This window comes from Salmo salar, chromosome ssa18 (genome assembly GCF_905237065.1).
Source record: "Salmo salar chromosome ssa18, Ssal_v3.1, whole genome shotgun sequence".
In the NCBI taxonomy this organism is placed as follows: domain Eukaryota; kingdom Metazoa; phylum Chordata; class Actinopteri; order Salmoniformes; family Salmonidae; genus Salmo; species Salmo salar.
Genome location: NC_059459.1, coordinates 43,431,367 through 43,451,527, shown reverse-complemented (window position 1 = coordinate 43,451,527; position 20,161 = coordinate 43,431,367). Strand labels below are relative to the sequence as shown.

The 20,161-nt window shown below is 48.1% G+C and overlaps 1 pseudogene; it reads right to left on the bottom strand.

Moving 5' to 3' along the window:
- Positions 1-11,767: 11,767 nt before the first annotated feature.
- The window catches only part of LOC106577409 (protein FAM53B-like), a 94,136-nt pseudogene continuing 85,742 nt past the window's right edge, over positions 11,768-20,161 (bottom strand).

Here is a 20,161-nt window from a genome sequence, read left to right as displayed (position 1 = left end):
GCTTGTCTCTGGAACAGCGTTGTTCAGGGGGGTTCTAATCTGGAGGCTTGTCTCTAGAACAGCGTTGACCAGGGGGGTTCTAATCTGGAGGCTGGTCTCTAGAACAGCGTTGTCCAGGGGTTCTAATCTGGAGGCTTGTCTCTAGAACAGCGTTGACCAGGGGGGGTTCTAATCTGGAGGCTTGTCTCTAGAACAGCGTTGACCAGGGGGGGTTCTAATCTGGAGGCTGGTCTCTAGAACAGCGTTGACCAGACACCTGAGGCAGGAGGATACCTGTCTAGAACAGCGTTGACCAGACACCTGAGGCAGGAGGATACCTGTCTAGAACAGCGTTGACCAGACACCTGAGGCAGGAGGATACCTGTCTAGAACAGCGTTGACCAGACACCTGAGGCAGGAGGATACCTGTCTAGAACAGCGTTGACCAGACACCTGAGGCAGGAGGATACCTGTCTAGAACAGCGTTGACCAGACACCTGAGGCAGGAGGATACTGTTATCGTGCTATTATCATGCATTATCGCGTTATTATCATGCTATTATCATGCATTATCACATTATTATCATGCCATTACCATGCATTATCATGCTGAAACATGAGGTGATGGTGGTGGATGAATGGCACGACAATGGACCTCAGGATCTCGTCACGGTATCTCTGTGCATTCAAATTACCATCGAAAAAAATGCAATTGTGTTTGTCTGTAGATTACGCCTGCCCATACCATAGCCCCACCTCCACCACGGGGCCCATACCATAACCCCACCTCCACCATGGGGCCCATACCATAACCCCACCTCCACCACGGGCACTCTGTTCACGACGTTGACGTCAGCTATCTGCCATCTGCCCGTTACAGTTAAAACCGGGATTCATCCGTGAAGAGAACACTTCTCCAGTGTGCCAGAGGTCATCGAAGGTCAGAATTTGCCCACTGAAGTCCGTTACGACACAGAACTGCAGTCAGGTCAAGACCCTGGTGAGGATGACGAGCACACAGATGAGCTTCCCTGAAATGGTTTCTGACACTTTCTGCAGAAATTCTTTGGTTGTGCAAACCCACAGTTTCATCAGCTGTCCAGGTGGCTTTTCTAAGATGATCCCGCAGGTGAAGAAGCCGGATGTGGAGGTCCTGGACTGGCATGGTTACACGTGGTCTGCGGATGTGAGGCCTGGTCGGACATCCTGTCAAAAATTCTCTAAAACGACTTGAGGCAGCTTATGGTAGCGAAATTAACATTACATTATCTGGCAACAGCTCTGATGGACATTCCTGTAGTCACCATGCCAATCACACACTCCCTCAAAACTTGTGACATCTGTAGCATTGTGTTGTGTGACAAAACTGCACATTTTAGAGTGGCCTTTTGTCGTCCCCAGCACAAGGTTCACCTTTGTAATGATCATGCTGTATAATCAGCTTCTTGATATGTCACACCTGTCAGGTGGATGGATTATATTGGCAAAGAAGAAATGCTCAGTAAACATGGGACCATGTTGTGTTCAGTATAGAATAGTAGAATGGACATGAACCTTCCTATGATGGGATGAAAGGTCAGACATTTTGCTCAGGGAGTTGGTCAACCATGGTCAGCCAGTGCTGTGATACGATTCTGTAAAACAATTAATTTGATTAATTTATTTACACCTTATGTTTGTTAGCCAGCCAGCCAATCAGCCAGCCAATCAGCCAGCCAGTCAGCCAGCCAATCAGCCAGTCAGCAAGTTTTTTAGAGATGATACAATATTGTTCTTCAAATTAACTGCCAACATTCTATTGAAACAATGCAGTCGATCCATTTTACATTTACATTTACATTTAAGTCATTTAGCAGACGCTCTTATCCAGAGCGACTTACAAATTGGTGCATTCACCTTATAATATCCAGTGGAACAACCACTTTACAATAGTGCATCTAAATCTTTTAAGGGGGGAGGGGGGTGGAAGGATTACTTTATCCTATCCCAGGTATTCCTTAAAGAGGTGGGGTTTCAGGTGTCTCCGGAAGGTGGTGATTGACTCCGCTGTCCTGGCGTCGTGAGGGAGCTTGTTCCACCATTGGGGTGCCAGAGCAGCGAACAGTTTTGACTGGGCTGAGCGGGAACTGTGCTTCCTCAGAGGTAGGGAGGCGAGAAGGCCAGAGGTGGATGAACGCAGTGCCCTTTGTTTGGGTGTAGGGCCTGATCAGAGCCTGAAGGTACGGAGGTGCCATTCCCCTCACAGCTCCGTAGGCAAGCACCATGGTCTTGTAGCGGATGCGAGCTTCAACTGGAAGCCAGTGGAGAGAGCGGAGGAGCGGGGTGACGTGGAGAGAACTTGGGAAGGTTGAACACCAGACGGGCTGCGGCGTTCTGGATGAGTTGTAGGGGTTTAATGGCACAGGCAGGGAGCCCAGCCAACAGCGAGTTGCAGTAATCCAGGCGGGAGATGACAAGTGCCTGGATTAGGACCTGCGCCGCTTCCTGTGTGAGGCAGGGTCGTACTCTGCGAATGTTGTAGAGCATGAACCTACAGGATCGGGTCACCGCCTTGATGTTAGTGGAGAACGACAGGGTGTTGTCCAGGGTCACGCCGAGGCTCTTAGCACTCTGGGAGGAGGACACAAGGGAGTTGTCAACCGTGATGGCGAGATCATGGAACGGGCAGTCCTTCCCCGGGAGGAAGAGCAGCTCCGTCTTGCCGAGGTTCAGCTTGAGGTGGTGATCCGTCATCCACACTGATATGTCTGCCAGACATGCAGAGATGCGATTCGCCACCTGGTTGTCAGAAGGGGGAAAGGAGAAGATTAATTGTGTGTCGTCTGCATAGCAATGATAGGAGAGACCATGTGAGGATATGACAGAGCCAAGTGACTTGGTGTATAGCGAGAATAGGAGAGGGCCTAGAACAGAGCCCTGGGGGACACCAGTGGTGAGAGCACGGTGTGCGTAGACAGATTCTCGCCACGCCACCTGGTAGGAGCGACCTGTCAGGTAGGACGCAATCCAAGCGTGGGCCGCGCCGGAGATGCCCAGCTCGGAGAGGGTGGAGAGGAGGATCTGATGGTTCACAGTATCAAAGGCAGCAGATAGGTCTAGAAGGATGAGAGCAGAGGAGAGAGAGTTAGCTTTAGCAGTGCGGAGAGCCTCCGTGACACAGAGAAGAGCAGTCTCAGTTGAATAACCAGTCTTGAAACCTGACTGATTAGGATCAAGAAGGTCATTCTGAGAGAGATAGCAAGCTCTACACAGCTATACAGACTGGCTGACATCAGTTGAGAGGACAGACTGGCTGACATCAGTTGAGAGGACAGACTGGCTGACATCAGTTGAGAGGACAGACTGGCAGACATCAGTTGATAGGACAGACTGGCAGACATCAGTTGATAGGACAGACTGGCTGACATCAGTTGATAGGACAGACTGGCTGACATCAGTTGATAGGACAGACTGGCTGACATCAGTTGATAGGACTGACTGGCTGACATCAGTTGATAGGACTGACTGGCTGACATCAGTTGATAGGACAGACTGGCTGACATCAGTTGATAGGACAGACTGGCAGACATCAGTTGATAGACTGGCTGACATCAGTTGATAGGACAGACTGGCAGACATCAGTTGAGAGGACAGACTGGCTGACATCAGTTGAGAGGACAGACTGGCTGACATCAGTTGAGAGGACAGACTGGCTGACATCAGTTGATAGGACTGACTGGCTGACATCAGTTGATAGGACAGACTGGCAGACATCAGTTGATAGGACAGACTGGCTGACATCAGTTGATAGGACAGACTGGCAGACATCAGTTGAGAGGACAGACTGGCAGACATCAGTTGATAGGACAGACTGGCTGACATCAGTTGATAGGACAGACTGGCTGACATCAGTTGATAGGACAGACTGGCAGACATCAGTTGATAGGACAGACTGGCAGACATCAGTTGATAGGACAGACTGGCAGACATCAGTTGATAGGACAGACTGGCAGACATCAGTTGATAGGACAGACTGGCTGACATCAGTTGATAGGACAGACTGGCTGACATCGGTTGATAGGACAGACTGGCTGACATCGGTTGATAGGACAGACTGGCTGACATCGGTTGATAGGACAGACTGGCTGACATCAGTTGATAGGACAGACTGGCTGACATCAGTTGATAGGACTGACTGGCTGACATCAGTTGATAGGACTGACTGGCTGACATCAGTTGATAGGACAGACTGGCTGACATCAGTTGATAGGACAGACTGGCAGACATCAGTTGATAGGACAGACTGGCAGACATCAGTTGATAGGACAGACTGGCTGACATCAGTTGATAGGACAGACTGGCTGACATCAGTTGATAGGACAGACTGGCAGACATCAGTTGATAGGCTGGCTGACATCAGTTGATAGGACAGACTGGCAGACATCAGTTGATAGGATATATATATATATATACATCTAACCCCAGAACAGTCCCATCTAACCCCAGAACAGTCCCTCCTGTAGTCCCATCTAACCCCAGAACAGTCCCTCCTGTAGTCCCATCTAACCCCAGAACAGTCCCATCTAACCCCTGAACAGTCCCTCCTGTAGTCCCATCTAACCCCTGAACAGTCCCTCCTGTAGTCCCATCTAACCCCAGAACAGTCCCATCTAACCCCTGAACAGTCCCTCCTGTAGTCCCATCTAACCCCTGAACAGTCCCTCCTGTAGTCCCATCTAACCCCAGAACAGTCCCATCTAACCCCAGAACAGTCCCATCTGACCCCAGAACAGTCCCTCCTGTAGTCCCATCTAACCCCAGGACAGTCCCTCCTATAGTCCCATCTAACCCCTGAACAGTCCCTCCTGTAGTCCCATCTAACCCCAGAACAGTCCCATCTAACCCCAGAACAGTCCCTCCTGTAGTCCCATCTAACCCCAGAACAGTCCCTCCTGTAGTCCCATCTAACCCCAGAACAGTCCCTCCTGTAGTCCCATCTAACCCCAGAACAGTCCCTCCTGTAGTCCCATCTAACCCCAGAACAGTCCCTCCTATAGTCCCATCTAACCCCAGAACAGTCCCTCCTATAGTCCCATCTAACCCCAGAACAGTCCCTCCTGTAGTCCCATCTAACCCCAGAACAGTCCCTCCTGTAGTCCCATCTAACCCCAGAACAGTCCCTCCTATAGTCCCATCTAACCCCAGAACAGTCCCTCCTATAGTCCCATCTAACCCCAGAACAGTCCCATCTCACCCCAGAACAGTCCCTCTTGTAGTCCCATCTAACCCCAGAACAGTCCCTCCTGTAGTCCCATCTAACCCCAGAACAGTCCCTCCTGTAGTCCCATCTAACCCCAGAACAGTCCCCTCCTGTAGTCCCATCTAACCCCAGAACAGGCCCTCCTGTAGTCCCATCTAACCCCAGAACAGTCCCTCCTGTAGTCCCATCTAACCCCAGAACAGTCCCATCTAACCCCAGAACAGTCCCTCCTGTAGTCCCATCTAACCCCAGAACAGTCCCTCCTGTAGTCCCATCTAACCCCAGAACAGTCCCTCCTGTAGTCCCATCTAACCCCAGAACCTCCTATAGTCCCATCTAACCCCAGAACACAGACTCCTTTAATTTCTGTCACTAGGCAGATTAAAGGATGTGGAGGTCGGAGAGGGTGTGTAATTTCTGTCACTAGGCAGATTAAAGGCTGTGGAGGTCGGAGAGGGTGTGTAATTTCTGTCACTAGGCAGATTAAAGGCTGTGGAGGTCAGAATGGGTGTGTGTGTGTGTGTGTGTGTCTCCACTCGTTTCCTTCTGAACTCACTGCCCCAACGAGGTCGACTCAGCCAAAACAAGCTTCCTTGTACAGAACAGCCAAGTTCTCTCTCTCTCTCTCTCTCTGTCTCTCTCTCTCTCTCTCTCTCTGACAAGGCCAAGTTTAAAAAGGTCATTGTGCAAGTGGACAGATTCCTCTCAGGCGACAACATAACATAATCCAATCCATTAAATAAATACCGATCGTCCCCCCTTTTTAGTGTAGTTAAAGTCTCCAATTATTGTGTGTTGTGTTTGACATGCCCGGTGTACAGCGTGTTAACCGGTGGTGAAGTTAGCCGCTTGGACTACTGGAGGAGGAATGTTGTTCCAGCTACACGGCAGGCTGAGACTCATGTAGTATTCCATGACAAGAATGAGTAAAGGACGTTGTGGTAGCAGGTCCGAACTGCGAGGCAGGGACAGCGGAGGCCCAAAGCCATGGCTGGTGACATACAGCTGTAGGAGCAGTGGGTGGAAAAGTACCCAAATCTCATACTTGAGTAAAAGTTAAGATATCTTAATAGAAAATGTGAAAGTCACCCAGTAAAATACTACTTGAGTAAAAGTCTAAAAGTATTTGGTTTTAAATATACTTAAATATTTAAAGTAAATTGTATGAATAATTTCCCATTCCTTATATTAAGCAAACCAGAACACCAATCTCTTGTTGTTTTTTACATTTACGGATAGCCAGGGGCACGCTCCAACACGAAGACATCATTTACAAACAAAACATTTGTGTTTAGTGAGTCCGCCAGATCAGAGGCAGTAGGGATGGGATGTTCTCTGTTTAGTGAGTCCTCCAGATCAGAGGCAGTAGGGATGACCAGGGATGTTCTCTGTTTAGTGAGTCCTCCAGATCAGAGGCAGTAAGGATAACCAGGGATGTTCTCTGTTTAGTGAGTCCTCCAGATCAGAGGCAGTAAGGATAACCAGGGATGTTCTCTGTTTAGTGAGTCCTCCAGATCAGAGGCAGTAGGGATGACCAGGGATGTTCTCTGTTTAGTGAGTCCTCCAGATCAGAGGCAGTAGGGATGACCAGGGATGTTCTCTTGATAAGTGTGTGAATTGGACTTTTGAGTTTCAGGGGAAATGTATGGAGTAAAAAGTACATACTTTTCTTTAGGAATGTAGTGAAGTAAAAGTTGTCAAAAATATAAAAAGTAAAGTACAGATACCGCAAAAAATGACTTAAGTAAAATTACTTTAAAGTACTACTTAAGTACATTACACCACTGAGTAGGAGTGAAGAAAAAAAGAGAGAGACCCAGGAATCATACTATCAGTCACACCAGGGTGGAACTAGAGAGCCCAGTGGGGAGGGAGTGAGGTGAGACAGGACTAGAGAGAACAGTGGGGAGGGAGGGAGGTGAGACAGGACTAGAGAGCCCAGTGGGGAGGGAGTGAGGTGAGACAGGACTAGAGAGCCCAGTGGGGAGGGAGTGAGGTGAGACAGGACTAGAGAGCCCAGTGGGGGAGGGAGGGAGGTGAGACAGGACTAGAGAGCCCAGGGGAGGAGGGAGGGAGGTGAGACAGGACTAGAGAGCCCAGTGGGGAGGGGAGGGAGGTGAGACAGGACTAGAGAGCCCAGTGGGGAGGGAGTGAGGTGAGACAGGACTAGAGAGCCCAGTGGGGAGGGAGGGAGGTGAGACAGGACTAGAGAGCCCAGTGGGGAGGGAGGGAGGTGAGACAGGACTAGAGAGCCCAGTGGGGAGGGAGGGAGGTGAGACAGGACTAGAGAGCCCAGTGGGGAGGGAGGGAGGTGAGACAGGACTAGAGAGCCCAGTGAGGAGGGAGGGAGGTGAGACAGGACTAGAGAGCCCAGGGAGGAGGGGAGGGAGGTGAGACAGGACTAGAGAGCCCAGTGGGGAGGGAGGGGAGGTGAGACAGGACTAGAGAGCCCAGTGGGGAGGGAGGGAGGTGAGACAGGACTAGAGAGCCCAGTGGGGAGGGGAGGGAGGTGAGACAGGACTAGAGAGCCCAGTGGGAGGGGAGGGAGGGAGGTGAGACAGGACTAGAGAGCCCAGTGGGGAGGGAGGGAGGTGAGACAGGACTAGAGAGCCCAGTGGGGGAGGGAGGGAGGTGAGACAGGACTAGAGAGCCCAGTGGGGAGGGAGGGAGGTGAGACAGGACTAGAGAGCAACGGAGAGAAGCAGCACCAACAGTCCTGACACATTCACAGCCGTCCGTCCGCCTGCCCCTCTCCTCTCCTCTCTCCCCATCCTCTCATCCCATCGCTTCTCCTCTCCGTCCTCTCCTCCCATGTCACTGCTGCTCTTCAGATAAAAAGCCCCTTTGTTTCCCAGGAGGGAGGGAGAGAGGAAGGGAGGGAGGTCTCTAGGCTGCACTGCCACCATGCAACCCACCGTTTAAAAAGGGACAAGAGGACTTCCCCCCTGGCCTGTCATCCCACCCTGGCCTGTCATCCCCCTGGCCTGTCATCCCCCCTCTGGCCTGTCATCCCCCGCTGATCTGTCATCCCCCTGGCCTGTCATCCCCCTGGCCTGTCATCCCCCTGGCCTGTCACCCCCGCTGGCCTGTCATCCCCCGCTGGCCTGTCATCCCCCTGGCCTGTCATCCCCCCTGGCCTGTCATCCCCCCCTGGCCTGTCATCCCCCGCTGGCCTGTCATCCCCCGCTGGCCTGTCATCCCCCGCTGGCCTGTCATCCCCGCTGGCCTGTCATCCCCCCTGGCCTGTCATCCCCCCTGGCCTGGCTTTGCTTCAGCGCTCAAACACAGGGTCATCGGAGTCCACTATAGTGAGCGTGTCTGTGCATATATATAGATATATATATATATATATATATATATACAGTTGAAGTCGGAAGTTTACATACACCTAAGCTAAATACATTTAAACTCATTTTCATAATTCCTGACATTTAATCCAAGTAAAAAGTCTCTGTTTTAGGTCAGTTAGGATCACCACTTTATTTTAAGAATGTGAAATGTCATAATAATAGTAGAAAGAATGATTTATTTCAGCTTTTATTTCTTTCATCACATTCCCAGTGGGTCAGAAGTTAACATACACTCAATTAGTATTTGGTAGCATTGCCTTTAAATTGTTTAACTTGGGTTAAACATTTTGGGTAGCCTTCCACAATAAGTTGGGTGAATTTTGGCCCATTCCTCCTGACAGAGCTGGTGTAACTGAGTCAGGTTTGTAGGCCTCCTTGCTCGCACATGCTTTTTCAGTTCTGCCCACACATTTTCTATGGGATTGAGGTCAGGGCTTTGTGATGGCCACTCCAATACCTTGACTTTGTTGTCCTTAAGCCATTTTTCCACAACTTTGGAAGTTTGCTTGGAGTCATTATCCATTTGGAAGACCGATTTGTGACCAAGCTTTAACTTCCTGACTGATGTCTTGAGATGTTGCTTCAATATATCTACATCATTTTCCTCCCCTCATGATGCCATCTATTTTGTGAAGTGCACCAGTCCCTCCTGCAGCAAAGCACCCCCACAACATGATGCTGCCACCCCGTGCTTCACGGTTGGGAGGGTGTTCTTCGGCTTGCAAGCCTCCCCCTTTTTCCTCCAAATATAACGATGGTCATTATGGCCAAACAGTTCTATTTTTGTTTCATCAGACCAGAGGACATTTCTCCAAAAAGTACGATCTTTGTCCCCATGTGCAGTTGCAAACCGTAGCCTGGTTTTTTTATGGCGGTTTTGGAGCAGTGGCTTCTTCCTTGCTGAGCAGCCTTTCAGGTTATGTCGATATGGGACTTGTTTTACTGTGGCTATAGATACATTTGTACCTGTTTCCTCCAGCATCTTCACAAGGTCCTTTGCTGTTGTCTGGGATTGATTTACACTTTTCGCACCAAAGTACATTCATCTCTAGGAGACAGAACACATCACCTTCCTGAGCGGTATGACGGCTGCGTGGTCCCATGGTGTTTATACTTGCGTACTATTGTTTGTACAGATGAACGTGGTACCTTCAGGCGTTTGGAAATTGCTCCCAAGGATGAACCAGACTTGTGGAGGTCTAAAAAAAATTTTGGGGGCTGATTTCTTTTGATTTTCCCATGATGTCAAGCATAGAGGCACTGAGTTTGAAGGTAGGCCTTTGAAATACATCCATAGGTACACCTCCAATTGACTCAAATGATGTCAATTAGCCTATCAGAAGCTTCTAAAGCCATGACATCATTTTCTGGAATTTTCCATTTCTGTGGAACTTGTTCAGTTTGTCTCAGTTGTTGAATCTTATGTTCATACAAATATTTACACATGTTAAAGTTTGCTGAAAATAAACACAGTTGACAGTGAGAGGACGTTTGTTTTTTTTGTTGCTGAGTTTATATTCATATATCTGAAGACAGTAGATTAACATGTAAAACAACCATGTTTACTCCAATAGAAATATGTTCATGTTTTACTGACATAGCGTTGTAGTAACAACTTGTTAAAAAAATAAAGAATATTAAACGCTATTAGCATCATCACTAAGTTTCTCTCAGACGAATGAGGAGAGAAGATTTCATTTCAATGTTATTGTGTGAAATGTTCATTGATATACTCTGTATTGTGTGTGTGTGTGTGTGTGTGTGTGTGTGTGTGTGTGTGTGTGTGTGTGTGTGTGTGTGTGTGTGTGTGTGTGTGTGTGTGTGTGTGTGTGTGTGTGTGTGTGGCAGACCTGGGTTCAAATACTATTTGAAATCATTTGAAATACTTTAACTGGGCTCGACTGATCTTGTCTGTTGCAATTTAACCAGAATAATAGTCCCACCTGGCAGTCCAGGCCTAAAGCAAACGATAAAAGTGTTTTTCGTCGGATGGGGCCACAGTGTCTTCCGACCCCTCCTGTCAGGGCCTCCAGTATTTATGCTGCAGTAGTTTGTGTCGGGGTGCTAGGGTCAGTCTGTTATATCTGGAGTATTTCTCCTGTCTTATCCAGTGTCCTGTGTGAATTTAAGTATGCTCTCTCTAATTCTTTCTTTCTTTCTCTCTCTCGGAGGACCTGAGCCATAGGACCATGCCTCAGGACTACCTGGCCTGATGACTCCTTGCTGTCCCCAGTCCACCTGGCCGTGCTGCTGCCCCAGTTTCAGCTGTTCTACCTGCGGCTATGGAACCCTGACCTGTTCACCGGACGTGCTACCTGTCCCAGACCTGCTGTTTTCAACTCTCTAGAGACAGCAGGAGCGGTAGAGATACTCTGAGTGATCGGCTATGAAAAGCCAACTGACATTTACTCCTGAGGTGCTGACCTGTTGCACCCTCGACAACTACTGTGATTATTATTATTTGACCCTGCTGGTCATTTATGAACGTTTTAACATCTTGGCCATGTTCTGTTATAATCTCCACCCGGCACAGCCAGAAGAGGACTGGCCACCCCTCATAGCCTGGTTCCTCTCTAGGTTTCTTCCTAGGTTCTGGTCTTTCTAGGGAGTTTTTCCTAGCCACCATGCTTCTACATTGCTTGCTGTTTGGGGTTTTAGGCTGGGTTTCTGTACAGCACTTTGAGATATCAGCTGATGTAAGAAGGGCTTTATAAATACAATTTGATTTGATTTGTTTGAAAGATTTCAAATAGTATTTGAACCCAGGTCTGGGGGTGCTACGTGTGAAATACATTTTCCCCCATTAAAAAGATAGAGGAAGGAATGTATAGACAGACAGTAGCTCTCCAAGTCCTCTCCATCGCCGTCCTCATGTCCCTGTTAATGTACTGTGGGAGGAAGTGGCATTGAGAACAGAGCCCAATCCCAGACAGGTCCCTACGCCCTCGGAGAGGATTTGATTGGTATAGGCAATAGGGTGAAACTTCCGCCTAGCCTATCAGAGGGAAAGGGGCGGGAGCTACTACCATATTGATTGACCTAGTAATTATAAATAATTTATTGATTGCACCGGTCAAATTATCTCAGATCCCCACGTGCATCGGGTTTAGGTGACCGATTGGGACGACATCCACTAGTCCTAGTGCAGAGAATTTATACAAACCAGCTGTGTATTCTGTTCATACCCAGTACATCGTTATAGTAACCAGCTGTTTATTCTGTTCATACCCAGTACATCGTTATAGTAACCAGCTGTTTATTCTGTTCATACCCAGTACATCGTTATAGTAACCAGCTGTGTATTCTGTTCATACCCAGTACATCGTTATAAATAAAGCATTCAGGCTAAGAGATAAATGCTGATAGCCCAGACAGACAACAGCCAGAGACCCTCCTTCACCTTTCACTCCCAGAGACATGACCTGGTCCCTTCACATGGACTACTATACTCTACAGGGTTTAGACAGAGCCTGGTCCCTTCACATGGACTACTGTACTCTACAGGGTTTAGACAGAGCCTGGTCCCTTCACATGGACTACTGTACTCTACAGGGTTTAGACAGAGCCTGGTCCCTTCACATGGACTACTGTACTCTACAGGGTTTAGACAGAGCAGGAGCCTGGTCCCTTCACATGGACTACTGTACTCTACAGGGTTTAGACAGAGCAGGAGCCGGGCCTGGTCCCTTCACATGGACTACTGTACTCTACTTGTCTTTGTCCTTTAAGAATGTTAGCAGGGTTTACCTACTGTACCACCCAACTCCTCTTTCCTTTCACAGTCCCATTCCCCTGAGGGTGGTAAGTATAGTTCAAGGTCATGTTCATTCAGTCCCTTTCCCCTGAGGGTGGTAAGTATAGTTCAGGGTCATATTCATTCAGTCCCTTTCCCCTGAGGGTGCTAAGTATAGTTCATGGTCATATTCATTCAGTCCCATTCCCCTGAGGGTGGTAAGTATAGTTCAGGGTCATATTCATTCAGTCCCTTTCCCCTGAGGGTGGTAAGTATAGTTCAGGGTCATATTCATTCAGTCCCATTCCCCTGAGGGTGGTAAGTATAGTTCAGGGTCATGTTCATTCAGTCCCATTCCCCTGAGGGTGGTAAGTATAGTTCAAGGTCATGTTCATTCAGTCCCATTCCCCTGAGGGTGGTAAGTATAGTTCAAGGTCATATTCATTCAGTCCCTTTCCCCTGAGGGTGGTAAGTATAGTTCAGGGTCATATTCATTCAGTCCCTTTCCCCTGAGGGTGGTAAGCATAGTTCAGGGTCATATTCATTCAGTCCCATTCCCCTGAGGGTGGTAAGTATAGTTCAGGGTCATATTCATTCAGCCCCTTTCCCCTGAGGGTGGTAAGTATAGTTCAGGGTCATATTCATTCGGGAACATGAGAAAAAAATATGCAGTAACATTTTGCAGCATTTCTCATTGGACATATCCAGGTTCACCCTCCCCGTTTCAGTCTGTTTTCTTCCGTTTGGTGCCTAATGAACACGACCCGGTTCAGTTCCTCTCGATCTGATCGATGTCCAGATCTCCTCCCAGCTGATACACATCCTTCCTAATGCCAGTGGCTGTCACGTCATCGCAGACCGGGGAGCTCAGCCAATCCAGCTCCTCGATGGAGATGGCTGGATCCTCCTCCCCAGAGACACCGGTGACGACTCCGCCCTCTTTGGAGCTGGCGGTCGGACCGTCCAATCCCTGATCGCCTGGGGAGGCGAAGTCAGTCTCAGATTGGTCAGTGGTCCTCAGAGGGATCGGGCACTGGGTTGATTGATAGCTGTCGTCCCCAGTGATGCCAGGGCAGCTGAGGCTTTGGAAATTCCGAAGTTTCTGTGGATAAAAACAACAACAACAAAAAATGTATTTTGGTCACACAGGAAAAAGCAGAAACTAAAGCAAACCAGGACTGGACTGGGGTAGAGAGCAGAGAGATTTACACAACATGCAGGATATTGAACAGACATACTCAGTCAGTCCCCATGAGCAGCATTGGCATGTTACCCTACAGTTGGTTTCCATGGAGATGCAATATTTCGCTGGCTAGACGGACAGTATTGGACTTGTTCAATAATAGTGGTTGAAGAAGACACACACACACACACACACACACACACACACACACACACACACACACACACACACACACACACACACACACACACACACACACACACACACACACACATCTTGACCTTTTTGTTTGGTTTACCCAACAGTACAGGAAAGATTTGAGCTAGCTAGCAGACCAGATCCTCCAGCTGGGAGTGTGGCTGACTGACTGAGCTAGCTAGCAGACCAGATCCTCCAGCTGGGAGTGTGGCTGACTGACTGAGCTAGCTAGCAGACCAGATCCTCCAGCTGGGAGTGTGGCTGACTGATTGAGCTAGCTAGCAGACCAGACCCTCCAGCTGAGAGTGTGGCTGACTGACTGAGCTAGCTAGCAGACCAGATCCTCCAGCTGGGAGTGTGGCTGACTGACTGAGCTAGCTAGCAGACCAGACCCTCCAGCTGGGTTGGCCATTTACTGAGGCTGACTCTCAGGTCATTGACCCAAAGAGACTACTGGAGTTATGACCATGTTATGTAGACTCACGAGAGTCTCCAGTCCCTTATGTAGCCACCAAACCATGTAGAGAGTCCAGACCCCTTAATTAGTCTACTAATTAGCATGAATTACAGCACACGTAAACCCACGATAGTATTCCCCTTCTAACCTGTGTCATCTTGGTCAGGTCCAGAGAAGGCCTCTGTTTGTGTGAGTCGGCTGGTCTCCTCCGCTTCATACCCATCTTCTTGTCGTTGAGGACGCAGGGCTGAGAGCGACTCCGGGCCAGCCCCCCTTGCCCAGCACGACGCTTCATCTCTGGGGTGGAGTCTGGGGAGCTCAGGTGCGACGCCGGGCCTCCCTGGATCTCTGGGAGGCAGATCTGTTCATGAGAGAGGTAGAGGAAGGGCCTGGGGGGTTCTGAGGACAGGGAGGAGTAAGAGGGCGGGGCTAAGCCGCTGAAGTAGGAAGGGCTGGGGGTAAAGCCAGGGAGATCCAGGGAGAGGGTGTTGGAGCGAGCTGGCAGGCTGAAGCTGGAGCTACGCTGCATGGCAGGGAACCCAAGCTGCTGAGAGCGTGTCCCTCCTCCTGTTGCAAATCCTCTCTGGACACTTCCTCCGCTGTGGCATCGCCTCTTCGCCACAGCCGTCCACACCCCCGGACCCCTGGGGCCTCCAGGCCGACCGACAGCCTCCCAGGTCCTCTGAGCAGGAGAGGGAGTGGCACTGGCGCTTGGAGGGTGGAGCGGTGGAGGGTGAGGAGGCTGAAGCGGCTGAAGCCTCACCCAGGCTCAGGTCCTGTAGCAGACTGGTGATGGTGCCTGGGATGGAGGTGATGCTGGTGGGACGCAGTCCTGCATCTCTGTCCCCCCAGCGGACTGGGCTCTGGTAGTAGTGGGGGGGAAGAACCTCAAAGGGTAGGACATCCCACAGGCTCTCCAGGCAACTGGACTCCACTGAGGGTCTCTGGTGATGCAGGGCTCCATAACACCCCAGACCCACGTCACCCCACTTGCTGCCGGTCTCTGAAACACAACATGGTAATAGTCAGGGAGGGACATATAGCCTACAACACAACATGGTAATAGTCAGGAGGGAACATATAGCCTACTACAAAACATGGTAATAGTCAGGAGGGAACATATAGCCTACAACACAACATGGTAATAGTCAGGGGGGGAACATATAGCCTACAACACAACATGGTAATAGTCAGGGGGGGAACATATAGTCTACAACACAACATGGTAATAGTCAGGGGGGGAACATATAGCCTACAACACAACATGGTAATAGTCAGGGGGGAACATATAGCCTACAACACAACATGGTAATAGTCAGGTGGGAACATATAGCCTACAACACAACATGGTAATAGTCAGGGGGGAACATATAGCCTACAACACAACATGGTAATAGTCAGGGGGGAACATATAGCCTACAACACAACATGGTAATAGTCAGGGGGGAACATATAGCCTACAACACAACATGGTAATAGTCAGGGGGGAACATATAGCCTACAACACAACATGGTAATAGTCAGGGGGGAACATATAGCCTACAACACAACATGGTAATAGTCAGGGGGGAACATATAGTCTACAACACAACATGGTAATAGTCAGGGGGAACATATAGCCTACAACACAACATGGTAATAGTCAGGGGAGAACATATAGCCTACAACACAACATGGAAATAGTCAGGGGGGAACATATAGTCTACAACACAACATGGTAATAGTCAGGGGGGGGAACATATAGCCTACAACACAACATGGTAATAGTCAGGGGAACATATAGCCTAGAACACAACATGGTAATAGTCAGGGGGAACATATAGCCTACAACACAACATGGAAATAGTCAGGGGGAACATATAGTCTACAACACAACATGGTAATAGTCAGGGGGGGGAACATATAGTCTACAACACAACATGGTAATAGTCAGGGGAACATATAGCCTAGAACACAACATGGTAATAGTCAGGTGGGAACATATAGCCTACAACACAACATGGTAATAGTCAGGGGGGGAACATATAGCCTACAACACAACATGGTAATAGTCAGGGTGGGAAAATATAGCCTACAACACAACATGGTAATAGTCAGGGGGGGAACATATAGCCTACAACACAACATGGTAATAGTCAGGGGGGAACATATAGCCTACAACACAACATGGTAATAGTCAGGGAGGGACATATAGCCTACAACACAACATGGTAATAGTCAGGGGAACATATAGCCTACAACACAACATGGTAATAGTCAGGGGAACATATAGCCTACAACACAACATGGTAATAGTCAGGGGGGAACATATAGTCTACAACACAACATGGAAATAGTCAGGGGGGGAACATATAGTCTACAACACAACATGGAAATAGTCAGGGGGGGACATATAGCCTACAACACAACATGGTAATAGTCAGGGGGGGAACATATAGTCTACAACACAACATGGTAATAGTCAGGTGGGAACATATAGCCTACAACACAACATGGTAATAGTCAGGGGGGAACATATAGTCTACAACACAACATGGTAATAGTCAGGGGGGGAACATATAGCCTACAACACAACATGGTAATAGTCAGGGGGGGGAACATATAGCCTACAACACAACATGGTAATAGTCAGGGGGGAACATATAGCCTACAACACAACATGGAAATAGTCAGGGGGAACATATAGCCTACAACACAACATGGTAATAGTCAGGGGGGAACATATAGCCTACAACACAACATGGTAATAGTCAGGGGGAACATATAGCCTACAACACAACATGGTAATAGTCAGGGGGGGAACATATAGCCTACAACACAACATGGAAATAGTCAGGGGGGAACATATAGCCTACAACACAACATGGTAATAGTCAGGGGGGAACATATAGCCTACAACACAACATGGTAATAGTCAGGGGGGAACATATAGCCTACAACACAACATGGTAATAGTCAGGGGGGAACATATAGCCTACAACACAACATGGTAATAGTCAGGGGGGAACATATAGCCTACAACACAACATGGTAATAGTCAGGGGGAACATATAGTCTACAACACAACATGGTAATAGTCAGGGGGGGAACATATAGCCTACAACACAACATGGTAATAGTCAAGGGGGAACATATAGACGACAACACAACATGGTAATAGTCAGGGGGGAACATATAGGCTACAACACAACATGGTAATAGTCAGGTGGGAACATATAGCCTACAACACAACATGGTAATAGTCAGGGGGGGAACATATAGCCTACAACACAACATGGTAATAGTCAGGGGGGAACATATAGCCTACAACACAACATGGAAATAGTCAGGTGGGAACATATAGCCTACAACACAACATGGTAATAGTCAGGTGGGAACATATAGCCTACAACATAACATGGTAACAGTCAGGGGGATCATATAGCCTACAACACAACATGGTAATAGTCAGGGGGGAACATATAGCCTACAACACAACATGGTAATAGTCAGGGGGGAACATATAGCCTACAACACAACATGGTAATAGTCAGGGGGGAACATATAGCCTACAACACAACATGGTAATAGTCAGGGGGGAACATATAGCCTACAACACAACATGGTAATAGTCAGGGGGGGACATATAGCCTACAACACAACATGGTAATAGTCAGGGGGGAACATATAGCCTACAACACAACATGGTAATAGTCAGGGGGGAACATATAGCCTACAACACAACATGGAAATAGTCAGGGGGGAACATATAGCCTACAACACAACATGGAAATAGTCAGGGGGGGAACATATAGCCTACAACACAACATGGAAATAGTCAGGGGGGAACATATAGCCTACAACACAACATGGTAATAGTCAGGGGGGAACATATAGCCTACAACACAACATGGTAATAGTCAGGGGGGAACATATAGTCTACAACACAACATGGTAATAGTCAGGGGGGGAACATATAGCCTACAACACAACATGGTAATAGTCAGGGGGGAACATATAGCCTACAACACAACATGGTAATAGTCAAGGGGGGAACATATAGCCTACAACACAACATGGTAATAGTCAGGGTGGGAACATATAGCCTACAACACAACATGGCAATAGTCAGGGGGGGAACATATAGCCTACAACACAACATGGTAATAGTCAGGGGGGAACATATAGCCTACAACACAACATGGTAATAGTCAGGTGGGAACATATAGCCTACAACATAACATGGTAACAGTCAGGGGGAACATATAGCCTACAACACAACATGGTAATAGTCGGGGGGGAACATATTGCCTACAACACAACATGGTAATAGTCAGGGGGGGAACATATAGCCTACAACACAACATGGTAATAGTCAGGGGGGAACATATAGCCTACAACACAACATGGTAATAGTCAGGGGAACATATAGCCTACAACACAACATGGTAATAGTCAGGGGGGAACATATAGCCTACAACACAACATGGTAATAGTCAGGTGGGAACATATAGCCTACAACACAACATGGTAATAGTCAGGGGGGGAACATATAGCCTACAACACAACATGGTAATAGTCAGGGGGAACATATAGCCTACAAAACAACATGGAAATAGTCTGGTGGGGAACATATAGCCTAAAACACAACATGGTAATAGTCAGGGGGGAACATATAGCCTACAACACAACATGGAAATAGCCAGGGGGGAACATATAGCCTACAACACAACATGGTAATAGTCAGGGGGAACATATAGCATACAACACAACATGGTAATAGTCAGGGGGGAACATATAGCCTACAACACAACATGGTAATAGTCAGGGGGAACATATAGCCTACAACACAACATGGTAATAGTCAGGGGGGAACATATAGCCTACAACACAACATGGTAATAGTCAGGTGGGAACATATAGCCTACAACACAACATGGTAATAGTCAGGGGGGGAACATATAGCCTACAACACAACATGGTAATAGTCAGGGGGGACATATAGCCTACAACACAACATGGTAATAGTCAGGTGGGAACATATAGCCTACAACACAACATGGTAATAGTCAGGGGGGAACATATAGCCTACAACACAACATGGAAATAGTCAGGGGGGGAACATATAGCCTACAACACAACATGGAAATAGTCAGGGGGGGAACATATAGCCTACAACACAACATGGAAATAGTCAGGGGGGAACATATAGCCTACAACACAACATGGTAATAGTCAGGGGGGAACATATAGCCTACAACACAACATGGTAATAGTCAGGGGGGGAACATATAGTCTACAACACAACATGGTAATAGTCAGGGGGGGAACATATAGCCTACAACACAACATGGTAATAGTCAGGGGGGAACATATAGTCTACAACACAACATGGTAATAGTCAAGGGGGGAACATATAGCCTACAACACAACATGGTAATAGTCAGGTGGGAACATATAGCCTACAACACAACATGGCAATAGTCAGGGGGGAACATATAGCCTACAACACAACATGGTAATAGTCAGGGGGGAACATATAGCCTACAACACAACATGGTAATAGTCAGGGGGGAACATATAGCCTACAACACAACATGGTAATAGTCAGGGGGAACATATAGCCTACAACACAACATGGTAATAGTCAGGGGGGAACATATAGCCTACAAAACAACATGGAAATAGTCTGGTGGGAACATATATCCTAAAACACAACATGGTAATAGTCAGGGGGGAACATATAGCCTACAACACAACATGGTAATAGTCGGGGGGGAACATATAGCCTACAACACAACATGGTAATAGTCAGGGGGGAACATATAGCCTACAACACAACATGGTAATAGTCAGGGGAACATATAGCCTAAAACACAACATGGTAATAGTCAGGTGGGAACATATAGCCTACAACACAACATGGTAATAGTCAGGGGGAACATATAGCCTACAACACAACATGGTAATAGTCGGGGGGAACATATAGCCTACAACACAACATGGTAATAGTCAGGGGGGAACATATAGCCTACAACACAAC